We start from the raw sequence: 21,044 nt of genomic DNA on the forward strand, positions 1-21,044 counted from the left end.
TGTATATATATATATACATATTAAAAATTGTTTCTGTTCAGCACAGTGGGACATCTCTTTGAACACAATTTTGCTGTATACAAGAAACCAACAAAGTATTATAACTTCAGTATGTGATTACTGACTTAAAGAAAGAGAGAATGAGAAAGAGAAAGAAACAAAGAAAAAGGAAATGTATGCTTAATTAATTATTTTAACCCAGACCTGATAAATGGTATTTGTTTTTTCCATAGTGCCAAGAAAAATACTCTTGAATTTCTGTTTAGCCTGTTTTTGGACATCAGCTGGGTTAACAAATTTCCCTTTAGTAAGTGCTTAAAGAACGATGTCTGTGTTTAGTCAGGGGAAAGGTAGAAATGCCCCTAGTATGACATATTTCTATATAGGTTATTCTTTAAAATTTTGCAGCTGTTCTTACTTTTCCGTAGAACAGTGGAGATACTCCTACGGTTACTTCCCACAGGAAATTATTCCCTGCAGACACTGCACTTAAGATGAGAATATGTGAAATTCCTCGGCTCCAGTTCATGTAACTTCTTTCAAGTAAGACATGAGATGTGTGAACCAAGGAAATCAGTTAAAACTCAATATTAAAATCTATATTTAAAAATATAAATAGTGTGATAAATTGGTTATTAGCAAAATATAATGGTCTTGGCAAAAAACAGATGGAGAAAAATATTTCTGAGTCATAAATTTATGATTTTCCTATAAAAACTCAGCCAACTTTTAAAGGCATTTGCGAATTTAAAACCTGTGCTTTCTCGTGTGATTAGGTTAGTTTTCTGAAATGCAAATTATAAGAAAAGAATCTTATGCTTCAAAGGAGCTAACCTTAAAACTTTGCACATTTTTGAATGACATATGTTCAAAATGTCATATGATTGATGGATTTTTTTGTATTAGAAGATAATAGCTGTATCCCTTTTATGATTAAAAATAGTCATCAGCATTAGTGTGGTATTTGGTGACTTTGTCATTGAGTAGAAGCTGAATGAGGAGCTGATAGGTTGGATGAAAGGCTTCCAGGGGCCTTGGTGACCCATATGCTATGGGAAGTGACCTGACACTCAGGAAAAGCAATTAAGTTTGCTGTCACCTCCTTGTTGCCATTTGAAGTAAATGTAGCTACCTTTTCAGAATATAGTTGTGTGCTGCATGAAGACATTTTGGTCAACAATGTGTTGGGCATATTAATTATGGTGGTCCCATAAGATTACAATTATCATGTCTTTACCTTCTCTATGTTCACGTGTATTTCAATACATAAATAGTTACCATTGTGTTACAATTATCTTACGATATTCAGTTCAGTACCATGTTATACGGGTTTGTAGCCTAGGTCCAACAGGCTATACCATATAGTCTAGACGTGTGGTAGACTATGACCCCTAGGTTTGTATAAGTACACTCTATGACTGTACAATGACAAAATTATCTATGATGCATTTCTTAGAACATATAACTGTCATTTAGTGATGCCTGACTATACTGAGATTGCTCGTTTAGCTATGAGCTTCTTAGGCCCTAGCAGAGGTTTCTTAGCGACAGTAACAGTGTATACCAGACTGGTACAGGAGAAGAAAGGTAATGAATACTAATTTGCATACCAATAGAATGAAAATAGTTATTGGCAACACTGGTTTCTATAAAAGTGTTTAGCAAATTAGTATCAGTTAAAGAACAGAATAGCAAAAAAAGGGCATATGCCTTTAACTCCTCAGTTATTTTGCTGAGAAACTGAAAGAATCCTCAGGTGAATATATCTGTTGTAAGTCACTCTGTTAAATCAGCTGCTTTCACCAACTGTGACACTATTCAGGAGTTTAGAAGAAAAGGCCTTGCTTTGCCTCAGGCCACGCTTCTATTCTTTTTGCTTAATGTGGACGGGAGAGGAGAGATGGAAATCTCAGGTGAAAACTCCAGGAGAAAATGCCCTTGTGCATTACAACTTATTTTTCTGGTCTCAGAAAATTTAAAATAGATTAGCTTTGGTGTCCTTCTGATTTTGGCTTAGTTGGCCAACTCCCTGGGAGCAAGGGGCTGCCTTAGCTTTTGCACGGAAGCATTTGTGCTGTGATACACAGTTTTCTCTATGAGCAATTTGCTAAGCTGTTTAAAAATCACAAAAGAAGAAAGGGACATAAAATGTACCATTAAGTCATTCCATGAGATTTACAAAGGCTTTTAATGAGTTAGAGATGGATGAAAACCTCTTTTGATTCATTAAAGGTATTCATCTGATTAAAAGAGATTTTCATCACCTTATCAACTAATCCAATAAATTGACTATCCATTTCAAAATGAATCCAATTGGATTCAGGTCCATCAGAAGGATTTTCTGAGAACCCCAGAGTATTGTATAAAGTTGAAAATTATTATCAAATTGCCACTGGAAAAAAAAATTTACTAGATCCTGATAAATCTAGAGGATTAGGGGAAAAAAATGCTCTGAGCTAAAAGGTTACCACAAATCAAAGTTCAGCCTGCATAGCCCTCTTCAAGATTATTATTTATCAGTGAAAAAAAAAAAAATCCCTAAGAGAAAATCCATTTTTTGGTAGCTGAAGTGCAACTATTTCATGAGCAGGAGATTGTTTGGTATGTTTTTTGGTAACCCCATCTAGATCTTGAAAAAAACTAACGTGACTTTGTATATCTGGAAAATATTTTAAAATGCCATACCAATGAGACAGTTAATGCATGGGACCAGCTAATCAAATTTCCAGGTTTTGGCTGGTATATGCCCCAGTCTAACAAAGTAAGATTAATGGGGTGCTAAAAGTCTGTATGGGCTTGTCAGTTTTACGCTGCAAATAGGGTTAATTTCATCCAAATGTAGAAATTTAAAAAATTAATGCTAATGAACTAAAGCTTTATATTTGTCTTTGCTTTTAGGAAACCTGTTTGCAGGATCAGTTCTATCCATATTTGCCTGGCTAATGGAGAAAGCTGAGCGAGGAAAGAAATGCCTTTCAGGGAATAGAGTATTATGAAGTCGGCTACAGTGGAGAAATGCCAGACATTGAAATTTAGAAGCAGATAATTTTACCTATTGGACTAGCCAAAAGCATTTATTCTGGGCTAGTATCTGGTACTACACAGGAAGACAGGCCCCTTTATCTTTTCTCCAAATCACTTTTTACATAGTCTCCACAGGAACACTTGAGGTGAAGATATTTTGCCCTTTGTAGAATATTTTGGGTAATGAGAAGGCGTCTTCATAAACCATCTCCAGCATTTTAACAACCTGGCCGTCATCCATATATTTGTCTACATAATGCCAAACACTTGGATCCTTGGAAACATCCAGATGTCTCTTTGCATTTTTAACTTGCCATTCAAATGGTATAGACCTAGGCTATGTCTATGTGTGGTTTGAATTGGTTGGTAGTTGAATAGGCAAGGGGCAAACAGAATTTTAATAACACTTTTTTTTTTTTTTAATGCTCCATACAATGTGTTTCCCCTGAGATGGCTTCAGTTTAAATCATGGAATGTATACTTTTAGGATCCCTAAAAGAAGTAAAATTCTTTCACTGAAACATAAATCTAATAACATTAAAAAATGTACATTCATTCGAGATGATGTGGGGACTGGTATGAGATGCTTAGGCAAAGAGCTATGGAGCCTCAGCTGTTTGGCACTTAGTTTTGGCACCCTGAGGAAAAAGGGTAAAGGGCTGGCTTTATAAGAGCACAGTTTATATCGGTGTGATTTAAAGAGTACCAAGAATTATATCTTTCATCAACTGTCTCTCACATCTATACAAGTATCTTCTCTTCATTCCACCTTATTTTCTATCCTGTATCCTTAGAGAATAATAAATTTGTATTAATAAATATCAATGTCATTTTTTTTTTTAAACAGGGTCTTGCCCTGTTACCAGGCCAGAGTGCAGTGGTATAATCACAGCTCAAGGCAGCCTCAAGTTCCCAGGCTCTAATGATCCTTCCACCTCAGTTTGCCTACAGGCACACACCACCATGCCTGGCCAATTTTGTATTTTTATTTTTTTGTAGAGATAGGGTTTTGTTATGTTTTCCAGGCTGGTCTCAAAATCCTAGGCTCAAGCAATCCTTCCACCTTAGCCTCCAAAAGTGCTGGGATTACAGGTGTGAACCACCATGCCCAGCCAACAAATGTCATTTTTTAAACTATAATCCTCTTTCCCTTAATAGGATGGTTTTGAATTAAACATTTGCTAGAAATGCATTGATAAAACTGCATGTCCTTCTCTCTTAGACTTGTAGACTGGGGTAGGGCAGAAGAAAATTGAGATAGATGGGACTAACACACCTAGTAAGACAGGCCACTTCTGAGTGGGGGGCAATCAAAGCGGGGTGGGGAAGGCTAGTGTGTGCGAGCTACAAAACAGACTGGTGCAAACACAATGAAGACAGCTGTGCTTACTTAACCATTCACTTTTGCCCTGTCCTTGTAGCAATCTCCTCTCTGGGAGAGTCTGTATGTCAGGAAAGTTGTCTTACAGCATCATGTATATCATTGCATGCCCCAGCACTGTGCACAGGACCTAGCACATAGTAGATGCTCATCAAATGTTTTTCAAGTGAGTCAATAAATGAAGAAAAGAACTGTCTTGTCTGAAAGCTCCTGGGTTAAATTTCAAAGACTCTAGGCTCAGAGAAATTTCAGAAAGTCATATAGTTTAACTTGTCTTCTGCGAGCACTTAAACCACACCAAAGCTATTGAAATAGCTTTCAATAATTTTCTTTTTAGAAATTCCCACATCCTTTCCTCAAAGCATATTTCAGCATCATTTAAAAAATCTATCTTGAAACCTTCCCTCTATGATTCAAGATCATTTTTCTTTTTAATAGAAGCAAACTTTTGCATACTAATACATCTTTTAACTTATCCAAAAGCTTTTGCATACATTTTCCCCCTCTCCAGAACAAACTTCTAAGGAAATAGGGCAGGGTTTGCTGTCTTTATTTTAGCTTAAATTTATTCAAAATTTCTGCATCTTAGTTTCTCATTTTAAAAATGGGAATGGTTTGAAGAAGCTTCTGGCAAGGTTCAGGCAGATCGCAGTTTTTCAACTTTTCTCCCTTAAAATTAAGGACAACTCAATAAAAGGTACTCAAGATCTGGGAGTTTTCTCAGAAGCCAATAATGAAGGCAGACCTAAGATCAGCATTCCATTCATTTCAATCCGATAACAAGGTTTTACATACTCGGCCACCTTCTATTCATGTAGGCTCACAAGTGACTCCTATGTCTTTTAAATATGACATAGGTTTTCTATGTTGAGATAGATTTTTCTTTCATTACCTTGATTCTTACTTTTAAAACTTTTTTTATAGTTTTCCAAACTCACTGGGTTATGGGATAAACCTTGTGGCTGACCCCATTCTGACAATAAAACTAGGAATATTTGATGGCTTTGATAGATCATTCTCAGTGTTTGTATAACTGTTACCTTTTTGAAAATAATGAGTTTTGGGGAAATTGTGAAGTGAATGTGGGTAAAGCAATTCTAGTTTTGCTTATTGTCTTATTTCCTGTGTTGCCGTGGGAAAATATTACCTGAAAGGTTAATTTGAAAATGTTGGTTTGGAAATAGTAACACTATTTGCACTTTAGAAGATTCAAACAAAAATAGTTATTTGAGTTGCAGGAGGATATCGTTTGATACATAAAACAGATGTATTCTATGCATATTAAATAAGTTTATATTATTATCATTCTTTTGAGATAGGATCTTGCTTTGTCACACAGGCTGGAGTGCAGTGGCACCATCATGGCTCGCTGCAGCCTCAGCCTCTGGGTTTAAACAATCCGCCCACCTCAGCCACCTGAATAGCTGGGACTACAGGCATGCGCCACTGGGTAAAATTTTTTTTGTTATTTGTTGTAGTGACAGGGGTCTCGCTATGCTGCTCAGGCTGATCTCAAACTCCTGGGTTCAAGCAATCCTCCTGCCTCGGCCTCCCAAAGTGTTGGGAGTATAGGCATGAGGCACCACACCTGGTCAGTTTATATGTCTGAGAAAATTAAAGTATCAAGAAGGGACAACGAATCCAGTGATGGATTTGCTGGTAGGTCTGGGGTCTGCAGGTCTGCCTGAGATGTTGCTCAAAAAACTGAGTTCAGAGAGTAAACAGTCACAACCAGTTGGGGAAGCCAGTTAATAATATAAAGACAAAAAAAAGCTGTCAGCTCAAACTGCCAACATCTTCCAGCTCCAACTGTTTGGGCAGGCTAGACGAAGTGGGCCAGTTTGTTCTCATTTGCTAGTATAGGAGTCCCACCTTGGGCTTAAGTCCCCCTTTTCTTTTCTCTGTGAGTGAGCTTTAACGGAGGATGCCTTACACAGCATGGGGCATTTCCAGCTGAGGTCTTTCTTTAGTCCTTGGCCTCAGCCTTCACAAGATTTGCAGCTTTAGAAAGAATAAAAGTCCTAGTTCATTATTCTCCTAATTTGTTCCAACAACTGTTGAGGCACTTTTCAAACATGTTCAAAATCGTGACAAGCCCAAAAGCCTGTGCTAAATGTCTTTGCTTTTTCATGAGAACATTGAAATTCAGAAATGTGAAATAATGTTTTCCCAGATACAAAGTTGGCAAGTAGCCGAGTTGGAATTTGTACACCGATCCTTCTAGCTCCACTGGGTCACATGGTCTTAGGAATGGCAAGATTGTTCCACTTGTTCTGATGTAGGAGTGGTAGCATCAAGGGTTCAAGGTCAGAAGCAGCAGCTTCCCCAGGCAGTGTCTGATCATCTGAGATGGAAGCTGCCTCTTCCTGCTTAATATTAGTTATCTTTATAGCCAGAATAAACGAATAACTCAGTTTTCCACTTTTCTAGTTTTTATGAGCTAGGTAGTTTAATAGAACCTCGGAGGCAGTCTTATTTGTACCTATCTATATAGCATGAGAGAAAAGAAAAGCTCAGTCCTTGAATTTCTGTCAGTGTCTGGATTTTGAAACTTCACCCTGATAAGTGAGCATTACTTATTCTCCCGTGCTCTGAGTTTTAGTTTGCCTCATTTAATAATAATGTGATATCTTTTGCCAGAAAAAAAAAAAAAAGGTGGTTGAGCAATAAAATAATTAGCAGGAAAAGGTGTGATGCATGCAGCATGTAGCAATTAAAATCAATTATGATTTTTATTACGTATAAATAGTATAATTTAATATTAATAGCAATATATTTGTGAGATAGTAAATAATGATCACTTTTTACTTTGCTCATTATGTTTTTTCCAAAAATAAATTTCCTAAAAGCACAATAACAAGTTTTTTCATTATTTATGATTATAATAATTATATCTGTTTGTAGGGTCAGATATTTAAAAAGTATTTTTCCACTTTGTCCTGTGATGCATTTTGTGTGTCTATTGCAATCCTATCAGCCAGAATGTAAATTTTGTAAAGCATGCTAGACTGAATTTAATTGTTAAACATGACTCATTCTTTTCATAAAGACAATACAAATTTTCTTACAAGATAATGATAGTGCAACTTGGTAAATCATATTGGATTAAATATTTTATTCATATTTAGTGATCATTAGACGTATTGCATTAATATTTTATTAATATTTAGTAATCATTGGATTCTTAACAACTGTTTCTTACTATTGTATAATATTTGACTAATATGCTGTTAACTATCAACTATGTGAAATAACACAAATGAAATGACTTACAGATAGCAGAGAATTTTCATGACATTAAAATGGTGTTTCTGCTACTACTATGGGCAGACTGATGTCATGCCATCTCCTTTGTTTCTCCTCTCTTTTGTTAGTGCCCTGCCTTTTCTATTGCATTCTCTAACACATAATGGTTCCATGCTGTTTCAACTACAGCCCTCTTGATGGGAAACTGTGTCAAGCACAGGAGTTGTGCAAGGTAGTCTGTATCTACCCTTAAAATCTCAATACTGGAAAGTATGCTTCTAGTGCTTGCTTGTTAGAGTGCTCATAAAATGATTTGCTGTTTCAGCAACTTGTAGTCCAGTCAGACAGTGGTATAAAACCATCCGTTATCACATGGTAATATCCTTTTATTAACCACTGAAATTCATCAAGACATTTCATGACAATCGACAATGCCAGACGCTATTATTGGCCTAATGGTTAATACGTTTGCACTCTATTCTACCAAGCTCTTTCTGCATGCTTACTGTTCCTTTTGTGTAAAACATTCTTAAGATGTGTGGGAGCATCCTAACTTTTCAACATCTATTTTGATATACATATATTTATGAGCACTCAGCAGCTTTTCAAGTCTCCCGCATAGATATTGTTTATGCCTTAAAGTGCAGGCACTCCCCAAATGATAAGAACTTGATTTGCAAACATCCTTGAATTCAGTTTGCTGTTGGGCCCTTTTCCCTTGCCCTTCAAATTCAGATCCCCCTCATTCTCAGCCTGCTTCTGACTTCCAAAAGAAATTTAAGGATGCTCTTTTCTTGTAGTTGGTGCATGTCATGATTTTAATCTGTCTTTGCCAATTCACAAGTATCTTGGTATTTGCTTTTGTTCATTTCAGATCACAGTCAACACCACTTCTGGCATATGTTTTTCATCGCATATATTCATGCATTTATTTTAACTTTTCTTTTCCCTTGTCTTGTAATTATTTTTCAATTTCTATTTTAGCTTCAGTGGGTACATGTGCAGGTTTGTTACATGGGTGTATTGCATTTGTCTTGTAATTTTTGCCAGGTCCTTCTGTAAAGTCTCTCTCGTCTGCCTTTTCTTTCTCTGTTTCCTTATGCATGTCTCAATTGTGAGCTCTCAAATGACCATAATCATAAGCTACATAAGGGTGAGTGGACATATCACCATTAAGAAATTATGTAGCCTTTATGTGAAACAAACAAACAAAAAACAACAACAAAAACTCAGCATTGATGCTAAAACCTGAGAGTTCTGGAATCTATCTTCAATTTTCTTTCAGAATTCCTAAAACTTGATCTAGCTCTTCTCTCTAAATAAATCTAGTTTTCCTCAAAAAGCAGGGTGCAACTAATTTATTTTTGCTTTGCCCAATTTTATGTTATTTAATTCTTGCCCTGTTTTGCTCTAATTTTTTTTCATATGTATGGTATTTCAGGTTAAACATGGGCTTTTTAGGCTTGTGTGGAGACCTAAGCATTACTTACTCTTATTATTATAGGCAGATGATTTTGAGGTTGTGAACAAATGACTTCCTAGTGAATATTTGGAATATCAGAAGCTGACTCTATTTTGTTGGCTGGTAGACAGAAAGTAGCCCACACCAAATGATTCTAAGCACAGAGCAGCAAACAATGATGGCAGGGCAATTTCTCCTGGGAAACATGCTGGGCATTTCTAGAATGTTACATTAAAATTGTTTCTCTTTGAAAGCTGATGATGAGTGAGAAGGGAGTGACTGAGAAGGGAATAGATGATGGAAGACTGTTCATCAGCATCTCTCTTCCCCTTTGCTTGACTTCACAAACTCACCTTGACTCAATTTGTAGACATCCCTGGTGCTGCTTTGATATTACAGGGACTCCAAATCAAGCTGGCAGCTGCAGGGCATAACATTTTCTGTCCACAGTAGAAAATGTGTGTGGAATTTTTTCCCCCAAAGTACAGAGAAGAATATTTTTTTAAATCTGAGAGTGGGAAGGACATATGTCTCATCATTTGTTTTATTAAATAAAATACAATGGGTTTAGAAATGGGATGGGTGGGGTTCTGCTCTCAAAAGAAAAAAAAAGGAAAAATAAGAATAATGGCATTTGAAAAGTGACCATTCACATTTCACCGTTGAGTTTTACATACATAGTCTCGTATAATTTACTGCAAATCCCTGTGAGATAGATAGGGCGAAAATGATCCTTACCATTTTAGAGGTGAAAACTCTGAGTCAAATAAGTTCAATTGTTTTCTCAAGATCACATAGCTAGTAAGGCTCAACAGAGGTTGAAACTGAGGGAATAATTGCAGGTTAGACGTGGAGAGAACCGAGAATCTATCTCAAGTACTTATAAATTGTTTAGTATTTAGTAGAACATCATTGAGCTTTGCCAATGACTAAGAAAACCCTGAAAATACTCAAAGTGATCTGTGTTTGTGATAAGTCATTCATAAGTGCCCAACCAAAGCTCTGCAAGACGAACTTATGTTGCTTTCGATATTATTTAAAATTTTATAAGGTGGAAGTGAGATGTAGGCTTCTAAGGTTTAAGACATCTTAAGTGTAGAACCTGAAAGATTTGAGGTAAATTTAGAACCCTAAGGATTGGGACATCCCCACAAAGATCTACTTTCATGCCTGGAAAAGAAAAGCTATTTTTGGGATATAAATGGTTAGAAATCAAACATGATGGAGAACCCTCTTTGCTAAATGTTAAATATTCAGGTCCTCTTGATGAGCCAGTGTAATTCACAGTTAGACCAAAATACCTAATATCATTTTAGTGAGACCAGTGATAAACCAAAACATGGTTCCGGGTGAATTAAAAGTATACTTTTATAAAGACCTAAGTTCTTTTGGTAATCAGAAAAAAATTTAAACAGTGAGGAAAAAAATGACATCTTTTGTGAATCTTTCCTAGTGTCTCCCCAGTCTCCTTGATGAATTCCATTATCACAAAAATGACCTTTCCAGTTCATATCTCTTTTGAGGCTAATGTAATTCTTCGCCATTCTGTTATAATGAAAGTATTACATGGATAACTATCCAGCATTATCTTCCAGAAAAAGAACTAATTTGGAAAGAAATGAAGTACTTTAATATAATATCAGATCTCTCTCACTTTTTTTTTAATCCTTGTAGAGACCTGCTGCCTAGAGCTACACAAATTCAAGTACATAGTAAATACACTGAGCTCCTGACCTAATACAGAAGTAATTTTTGTTACTACACTCATGAACAGTCATAGGAATGCTTTCCTTAAAGAACAGAGCCTCAGATAAATTCAAAGTCATGTCACTGAACATGCTACAGACATCTTCCTGTTAAATTTTCTTTTTGGAGATGTGAAAGCAGAAAATATTAAGATCTGTGGCATGCCTCCTAGATGCAATACAAGTTTTGAACATGTATTGCCTGTCCCTACCTGTGCGAAACGTCAAGATGGTCTGGACAGAGCATAAACTCTAATTATTACTCTTGTTAATTGTGTATTTCTTTGACATGGTAACATAATGTAACCTAGCGTATGGTGAAAAGACCTGGGAATGATGATGGGAAGCTTCCTTGGACAGGTTCGTGCATGCAGGAAGGTAAAGTTATTAGTGATCTGTGGTGGCGTCATCTGAGAAACTGACACTGATTTTTCAGTCTTTCTGAAAAAATCTTTTCTCTGTGAGTATAATTAGGGAGATTATAATGACCAGTTAGCATACAGAATACAAATCCAAATCATTATACATATTTAAAGACAGGTCACATGGTTTGAGGTCAAGGCCTGTCACACGCTTTGCAGGAAGTCAGTTCAATGGATACATAAATCTCTGCTTGTTCTGTATGATAATCAACTTCTTAGTGTAATTCCTTAGAAGAGGTAAACCACTTTGAAAAAATGCCTTTACTATTACACTCCCTATGAGATAATTAGCTGGCAGAGGTTTTAATTACTGTGTTGTGAGTGTAGAAATTGAGGCTCCGAGATTGTAAGTAGTTTACCTAAGTCATACATGTGGGCTAAAACAATGAAAATTAAGTTAAACATTGTGAAAGTAGAAGGCAGCTGGATAGAACAAGGGGCCAATGTAGTTACTCACACCCATATTGAATCTGCAATTAATGACTTTGTTAATAATATGTCCCAAATTTTTCCTGAATTTTACTATTAATTAAATTAACTTTGCAGGGTTATTTAAGCATGAGCTTTCCAATATTTTCAAAAGGATGAAAAGAGTACAATATTAAGAAAATATAAAGTGAAAGCCTCATTTTTGTTTTATAACACTGTCAAAATAGCAAGGGCATCTGAGAGATTTCTCTCACAGTCTGCTGTGGGTCACATTAATGTGCTAGGCTAACACTGTTTACTTGTGACCCAGGGAACAAATACTTACCTTTACTCTCCATGTGCTATTTCCTCCTTTCATTCCATTCTGAATATAATTTTGTCTTTTCCCTGCATTCTTTTGTACTTTCTACTACTGTGGCATTTGTTTTTTCTTTTCAAAAATTTCTGTTTGTACATTTTACTTCTGGTTGACCACAGTGGCATTAAACTCTAACCACCTAATGTCACTGCCTCTATGACTACCTTTAGCATCCTTTTCCAAAGTGGCATATTTCCTTTGGCTGGGATGTTGCAGGTTTGGGATTTGTAGATCAGAGTCTAACTCAACTCAGTTCTCCAATTCTTAATGTATAATTTTCATCTATAATGTCTTTGACATCACACAGACATCCCATGTTGAAATCTTTTTCAGAGTCTTGACCTGTCTGCTAGACTAAACAGAGACGAGGAAACAGGTAATGACAGGATTGAAACATGGTTTGGGTATCAGGGGAGGAAAAAAGAAAGTTTAAAAAAAAATTGATGAACAACATAGTCACCCAAGCTTGTGGTGTCTCATCAGAGCCTCTCAATGTTTGGAAGTTTTCCCAAGACTTGCCCTAGTGAGACAGAAAAGACTTATTAGATCATTGTGTCTGCTTCCCCACCTGGGCAGGAAAGAGTCTCCCATATGGAGAACATATGGCTTGGTCTTAGATTAGCAACAAAGAATGTCAGTTGGCAGACAGATGGAGGAGAAGCAGAGCATTGTGTGAGCCTTGCTATCCTGGACATCACAAATTTGAAAAATCATATCCCGTTAGTTCAGTTATGAAGACAGATACTGACCAAACTATGCAAAGGAAGAGGAGCTACCATTTATTGAACACATATTACAACCTAGGCATAGTATTTTACAATTTTTTTTTCTACCCTCACTTAGTTGTTTTATTGTCTCCATTTCATGGATGGAGAAAGTGAGGTTCAGATGTGTGGGGCCACTTTGCCCAAGGTCATGAAACTAGTCAACTGCTGGAGCCCCGATTCCACCTAGGAATTTCATTTGAAATTTAGTACTTTTTGGAGGTCATAGGTCAGAGAACATAAAAATTACTTTAAAAAATTTTAAATTGATATATCATAGTTTTACATATTTTGGAGTACATGTGATATATTGATACATGTATACAATGTGTAATGATCAAATCAGGGTAATTGAAATATATACCACCTCAAACACTTTTCTTTGTACTGGAAATATTACAATTCTCTTCTAGCTAAAAGTGACTTTATATGCTATAACTTTTCAGTTACTTCTTTCACCTTCTTTTAAAACATGGATATTGGGAGTCACCCCTTTCCTTTTTTTTAGTTGTGAAATTCAATGAACAGAAATAGCCCCACTCCCCCCGCCCTGCCCCGGCCAGGTTTTGAGGGGTACAAGCTGCTGCTTACACTAATTAATTTCATGGTATTGGGAACCTATAGTAGGCTTTGGGGAATAGGAATGAAAAAGAGACTATGGAAATAGGGCAGGTATAAAATGACATTGCATTATAAATGTTTGCAGTCTCATCTATCTCCCTCTTCTTAAGGAGGGAGAATTATTATTGTTGGTTTGGAATGAAAGCTCTCCTCAGTTGAGCAGATTGGAGTGAAGATAGAGGAGCAGATGGCTTCTCCCAAAGTAAAGGAAGCAAAAATACAGTATTTATCTATATCATGAAGGGAGAGGAATTTGTGGTGGTGGGTGGAGCTGTGAAGGAAGTTTTGTTTTTCCTTTTCCTTTTGCACTTCCATTACTATGGTGTTTTTGTTTTCATCTGTTCCTATATTATTTAACTTCTGTTCATAGTTCATGGTTTCAAAGGTGAAGCTGTTACAGAGATGGTTTAGGGGGAGAGAGAGAGAGAGAGTGCAGAGTCTTAGCATAGCCGTGGGATGGAATGCCCTAGATGGATGGTAGGAAGTTTATTGGAGATTATGAATTGGAAATGATTAGATATTTTTCTGGAGACTCTAGTAAAGACTTGGGTTTAATTCTACTCTCTTCATGTGTATCCCATCTGTTTTTGTTCCTTTCACTCTCCTTTCTTGCCTTCTCTTGGTTTATTCAAGATTTTTTTCTCTTAATCCACTTCCCCCTTTTGTTAGGATTCTTTATAATTATTTTAGAGGCTACCATTGAATTTGCCACAGGAATCCTTGAATTATTATAATCTACCTTGGAATATATATTTTTTTATCACTTTCTAGACAATTTAGAGGACCTGAAATTCATTTATCACTCTTACCACCATCTGCCTTTCATAATATTGTTGCCAAATACTTAATAATCTCTGTATTTAAAACTCCACACAGTAGTGTTCTTATTGTTTTAAACAGCCAAAATTTCATTTGGGTTTGCTAACCTATTTACTTATCTACCCTTTTTGATAATCTTTACTTTCTGTATTACCTGTCCTTCCACATGGTATCATTTGCTTTTATTCAGGACTCCCTTTAGTATGTCATTTAATTAGATATCCTACAGTGAATTTTCTCAGCTTTGGTTTTCTTGGAAACGATTTAAATTCACCGTTATTTCTGAAAGTCATGTTTTCTGGGTATAGAATTCTAAATTGGTACTTATTTTTCTTTCATCACTTTAAATATCGTTTCTCATTTTTCATAGTTTTCCCCTTTCCAGTGATTTTGCCCTCCTCCTGCAGCTTTTAAGAGTTTCCCTTTATATCTTGGATTCCCATCAGTTTCACTATTGTGTGTCTAAACATGATTTATCCTGTTGCTGGTTAGTAGAGTTTGTTGAATCTGTGGCTTGAAATAGTCATCAGGTTTAAACAATTATCTGTAGTGTCTCTCCAAATATTTTGCCTGATTTATCCTTTTTCTTTTCTCCTTCTGGTGACCAGACTAGATGCACGTTAGAGTTTTTCAGTGTTTAAATTATGTCCCGTTGAGTTTTATGTATTTTCCTATTTTTTTCCACTTACATTTCAATGTGGATGTTTTCTATTACCTATCCTCCAGTTTAGAAACCTTACTTTTTCTATGTCTTCTCTGCTGTTAAATCCATCTATTAAATTAATTTTGATGATTGTATTTTTCACTTCTAGAATGTGCATTTGATTATCTTATATTCAAATTCTTTGTGGAAATCCTCAATCTTTTAATCTGAGTGTAGTAATCATAGTTGCCTTAAAATTTATATTTTATTCCTACCTTGATAACTGTCTACAGTATCTAGATCATCTCACTGTTATTGTTTATCTTGGTTTCTGGTATTTTAAGGTCTTGTTTCCAAGCCTTCCAGGTAATTTTTAAATTTATTACCAAACCTTGTCTAAGACAAATCTTAGTGTGTCTTGGATGATATCTTCCTCCAGAGAGAACTTGATTTTCTTTTGGTAGGCATACATAGTATGGGCAAATCCCACTGATTCAGGGGGAGCTAGATTTAGGGGATTCTCTCCTTTTGATTTTTCCTCACTTGCAGTGCAGAGCTCTTCAGAGTCTCAATGGAGAGCCTGGAGTAACTACAAGAGTCCCTCGTTGGGACAAGAGCACTGAACTTCAATTTTTATCTCTCTAGCTTTGTAAAACTTCAAACATTAGCCTCTTATAAGTGTTGGTTTGGTGATCCTTTTTCTGCAGATTCACAGCTTAAAATCTGGCAAGTGATTTGAGGGAACATTTCATGCAGAAATTCAGGCTTACTTACCTGGACTTCCTTTTTTTCTGGAACATAGGCCTATTGAGCAGTGCTCTCTTGATAGCCCTAACTCAAATTTTTGCCTCCTTAAGCAGGAGTATGCCACCAACTTCCCGTTTGACTTCTATGTCCCATATATCTTGGCATATACTTCTGTATCATACCTTGATTCAGTAAATGCTTAGAGAGAAAAGACTTCAGTGAATTTGGGCTTTCCTCAATACATTCTCCGGTCTCTAGAATCTTTGTCCCTCTAGTTCTCACTGAATTCAACTTCAATGCTGTCAAATTCAAATTTTAAATTTCCATTCAAGCTGTTATAGTTCTTCTTGGCAGGAAGGTGATATGACCCATGTTAGTTTAACATGGATGGAAGTAGAAGTGTCCAGTAAAACGGAATCACTTTTTAGTTATTCTTGGCTATTAAATTTCTCTCTTGTGTTCTTTTGCATGTTCTCTCTCTCTCTTTTCTCTCTGCTTCAGTGGATAACTGGTCTACATATTGCCACTGATTTATATGGATTTATAAAACTTAAACATTTCATAAGTGCCTATATTTTTGTGATATTATTTACCAAAATGGAATGGAATGACTGACTTATGAGGTGGGAAAATTAAGAGTTGGTTGTATGTTGAATTTAAGATGCCTGTTAGACAAGTAAAAGAAAAGGAAGAATAGAAATCAGCTAAATCTGCATGTCTGAAGTTCAGAGGAGAGTTCCAGGCTGGAAATATATTTTGGGGGGTTGTTTGGCTGTAGATGTCCTTTGAAAATATGGGACTCGTTGAGATCCTCTGTGAAGTGTGCGGGGACAGAAGATATAGGAAAAGAGCCCAAAGCTCTCTCTAACATTTAGATGTAGAAAAGAGAAAAGAAATTGGGCAAATGAGACTGAAAAAGAGTTAGTCCTGAAGTAAGAGAAAAATTAAGAAATTGTGTTGTCTTGGAAGCCCATCAAAAACTCTTTCCAGAAGGAGAAAATACTCAGTAATGTCAAATGCTGCTGACAGAATAAAATAAGATCGAAGGCTTGACCACTGGATTAGACAACGTGGAAGAGCATAGTGACCTAGATAAATGCAGCTTGAGAAGAGTTTTTCTGAGGATGGAGCCATTTTAGAGTAAAGAGAGAAAGGCAAGTGAGAAAGTTGAAGCAGAGGTTATAAATAACTATTTTAAGGAGTCTTAATGGAGTTTTACAATTACAAAAATTGGTAAATAGTCTGCAGGCTATTCAGTAAAGATTATTTTAAGATGCAGTTATTTTTGCTTGCTTACATGCTAATGGAATGAAGGGAATGATGATGTGTGCCTGTGTGTGTGTGTGAGAGAGAGACAGAGAGAGAGGAAAATAATGATGTTTCAGAAGAGACAGGGGATTATTATAAGAACAATTTTTTTTTAAGTAGAAGATAGGGAATCGGATCCTGTGGTCAAGTATAGGAACTACCTTTAGTAGGAGTACGTACAATACATCCAAAGGAGGAAATATTATTTAGCTACTGATACTTACGTATTAGTAAACTTGGTAGTGCATATATATGACATATGTCTTTGGATTGTTTTAATTTTCCTTTTTAGTGAAGTAAGGGGTAAACTGAGAGTGAGAATAGAAAAATTTGGAGAATTCTGAGGAGAGAGAAGAATGTGTGAAATAGACATTTTGGAGGGTAAGAGAATGAATTGATCAGATGAAGGCAATGCTTGAGAGTCTATCTGAAATGTGTATTCATAAATTCAAAGTGCCATCCGTCGATATGACAATAGTTTTTTTCTAGCCATGTTCAGTTTCATGGGTAAGAATAGAACAAAATGTAAACTTAGTTTCTCTTCAGTTGTTTATTGTGAGATATGTAAGATAGAGGGAGAAAAGAGCAAAGAATTTAGGGTCAATGCAGGGAATGGATTGTGATTAAAATGATGAATCACCATGGAATTCTAGGCTATTTTGACAAGGAAGAAAGGACAAGGTAAGTGACTGCTGATAAACTTATTAGGGCCAAGGTATTGTGGATCTCATGGAGTCATAGAATCGTTGGAGTGGAGGGACTTCCAGAAATGGATGGAGAGGATAATAAGTGGTTGTGATTTAACAGGTTGTATGCTATTGCTGATTATAATTTCTAGGATGTGACCATGGGAGTGGGGTGGGAGAAGTGGGCTGGAGATTAGAAAATCTGATGTAAGGAGTTCTAGGAACTGAAATACCTGGATGGTTCTTTTATGTGAACATTGCAATTATTAAAAATGATTATAGAAGGAATGTGGGAAAAAAGGCAATAATCCTAGGGTTTATGTCTTTAGTGAGTGAAGGGGGATTATTTAAGACCATTTGTGCAGATACAACAAAATACCACAGACTGGGTAATTTATAAATCATTATTTATTACTCACAATTTTAGCAGCTAGAAAGTCCAAGATCAACGCCATAGAAGAGATTGTGTCTGGTGAGGGCTGCTCTCTGCTTCCTTCTTGTTATATCCTCCAGAAGGAATGAACACTGTGTCCTCACACGGAAGAAGGGATGGAAAGGACAAAAGAGAGAGAGAGACAGTGCTCCTGTACCTCTTTTATGAGGTCATTAATCCCATTCAAGAAGGTTCTGTCCTCATGACTTAATCACTCCCTAAAGACCCCAGCTCTTAATACTATCATGTTTGTGGTTAAGCTTCAACATATGAATTTTGGAGAGGCACATACATGTAAACCATAGCAGGGATAATCAGTAGGATGAAAGATGACTGTGACAGCAGGGGTAGAGGAGTCTGTAATCTGATGGCTTGAACTTTAGAGTAGCTAAGTGGTTTCATTTGATTTTTTTGAGAGGGGAAAAATAATGAAGGGAAATAATAATGAAGGGAAAAATAATAATGGGGTACAGAGGAACAAAAATAATCCTCTCATTTTCAGCCAGGTTTGCATTAGGATAGGAAGGAATGTTGTTGGAGAGATTTAGAAGAGAAGTCATTTGCTGATGGCAGACTATGAGTTCCAAACATTACAATGAAAAGTTTCTGTAGTAATGGAGGAGTAAGAAATTAGGCTGGACCAGGAGCTACAGAGAGCCTTTTGAAGAGGGAAATCTTGGTCATAAGGGATGACCTGAGGTTTAGAGCTCCTTGTGATGATGGAGACAAGCAGAGATGTAGTCAAGTGTGATATTCAAAATATTTTGCTAACAACCAGCATGGCATGGGCCCTCACCAGTCAGAATGAGCACCAGTCTGTCATAATGGCCCAGTTAAGAACAATTGTTATTTTGTTATCAGTGCTTCCAAACTGAATCCCACTTTTGGATGATGAGGCTTGTTCTCAAGGCTTGTTCTCCTCCTTGGGTTTGTCTTTTAGGGCAGTTTGGTATGGCAAGGCTGAAAATGTGTGGTTGGAGAATATTGGGAGTTCTGTGGGCCCCACCTTCAATTCTCCTAGGGCACTCTCAATTATAAATGTCTGTAATATATAGCTGTAATATTTTCTAAAAGAAATGAACTTGGAGTTCAAAGATATAAAAGCAACCCTTGCCCTGTATTGACTGATGGCTTGAGCTTTAGAAAGTACTGTAACTATTCTGGGCCTCAGTTCTCTCACCTATAGTATGAATTAGACTGGATTAGAACATTTCTAAGATCCCCTTTGGTGGTAAGGACTTGAAATACAACTTATAGCTTGCTTATAAACATTTGCTTCATCTACATTTTGCAGCTGAGGTGCTATTCCTACTTTGTCATTTGCACTGAGTCTTTTCAGTCTTTTGAAAAATGTTCCCTACATCAAAATGTCCCTAACTTCAAACAAGTTATTTTCAGTCTATTATGTAGTGATTTTCTGATTTAGTAAGGAAAAAGAAACCACGGAATTTCTATTCTCTATCTTAAACTTGTTCAGTCTTTCTTCTACTTACTCTTTCAATACTCCTAAGGGAAAATAATTTTTTTTAAGTCTTCTGGGAGAATTTTCGTTTTGCTAGTTCCTACACATTTTCCTGAAAGTTTTAAAGTACTTAACTGTTAAGTGCATTTAAATTATTCCTAAACTTTTCAAGACTTTTTTAAAATTTAAAGATTGCCTCCTTTGTGGTTAAAATGAAAAGAAGAAACAAGGTACCCTGAAAAGAACTCATGCTGTGTCACTTGTTTAGACAGTTTCAAGGCCACTTAGACTGTTACTAAAAGTTCATCTTTTCTTAATGCTGTTCATCCTGCTGCTTCTTTCTTCTTCTATGAAAAAATGTTTCTAAACTAATTGTCAGGAATCTTTTGGATGCTAGACCCAGAAGTGACTTAAATGGATTGTGTTAGCTACCCATTACTATGTCCCTGGTTGCTCCGAAACTGAGCTTCTTAAAAAGACCCACACGTGTTAATCTCAAGGTCTCTCTGGGTCAGGAATCTGAGCACAGTTTAGCTTGGCTCTCTCTTTCATGGTCGCTCACAAGGCTACAGTCATGGTGTCAGCCAGATGTCAGCAGTATCATCTGGCAGCTAGTATGGTAAATGATCCACTATCTAAATCATTCAGTGGTTATTGGTGACATTCAGTTCCTTGGGCCACCGTTGGACAAGTGTCTTAGTGAAATTGGGGAGCTCCTTGACTCCTTTGTGAGCAGGAACTGGAATGGCTCATTTCACTCAACCTGTCGCTGGCCACTCCTCACAGGAGGGAGCATGCAAATTAAGTGAGTTCGGACACTGGAGCAAAGGAAAGCTGGAGCCACTTCTCTCTGGTGGGAGCAGGCCCTGTGCAGGCCCCACACGGTTGTTCAAATGTATTACAATGCTCTTTTAGCAGTTGCTGTCCACAGACGGCTAAGTGTTAACCAGAGCAGTGTAGAGTTAGGGCGAGAGTCTTTTACAGCCTGTCATCTTGGTAGCCAGGTCCTTGTCCAGTGTCCAGGAAGAATCAGGTCTTGAAGGATGGTGAATACAGAGGTGTTATTGAGTTATAAAGGTGGTTCTCATTTGAGATGGCAGCTGCCTCTGTCTGCTTAAAATCAGTTATCTTTATAGCCAGAATAAACAAATATAACTCAGTTTTCTACTTTTCTAGTTTTTATGAGCTAAGTAGTTTAATAGAACCTCGAAGGCAGTCTTATCTGAACCCATCTATAGCATGAGAGAAAAGCTCAGTCTTTTTGAATTCAGCCAGTTTCTGGATTTGAAACTGTCCACCTTGAATTAAGTGACATATACTTATTCTCTCTGAGTTTTAGTTTCCTCATTTATAAAAATATGACATCTTTTGCCACAGGGTGGTTATGAGCAATAAAACCAGGTTCAGCGAAAAGGTACAATGCATAAGCACATAGTTAGCAATAAAATCAATTATGATTTTTACTTACTGTAATATGTTATAATTTAATATTAA

Source organism: Rhinopithecus bieti, unplaced genomic scaffold (assembly GCF_001698545.2).
Source record: "Rhinopithecus bieti isolate Rb0 unplaced genomic scaffold, ASM169854v2 scaffold_39883, whole genome shotgun sequence".
NCBI classification, from domain to species: Eukaryota; Metazoa; Chordata; class Mammalia; order Primates; family Cercopithecidae; genus Rhinopithecus; species Rhinopithecus bieti.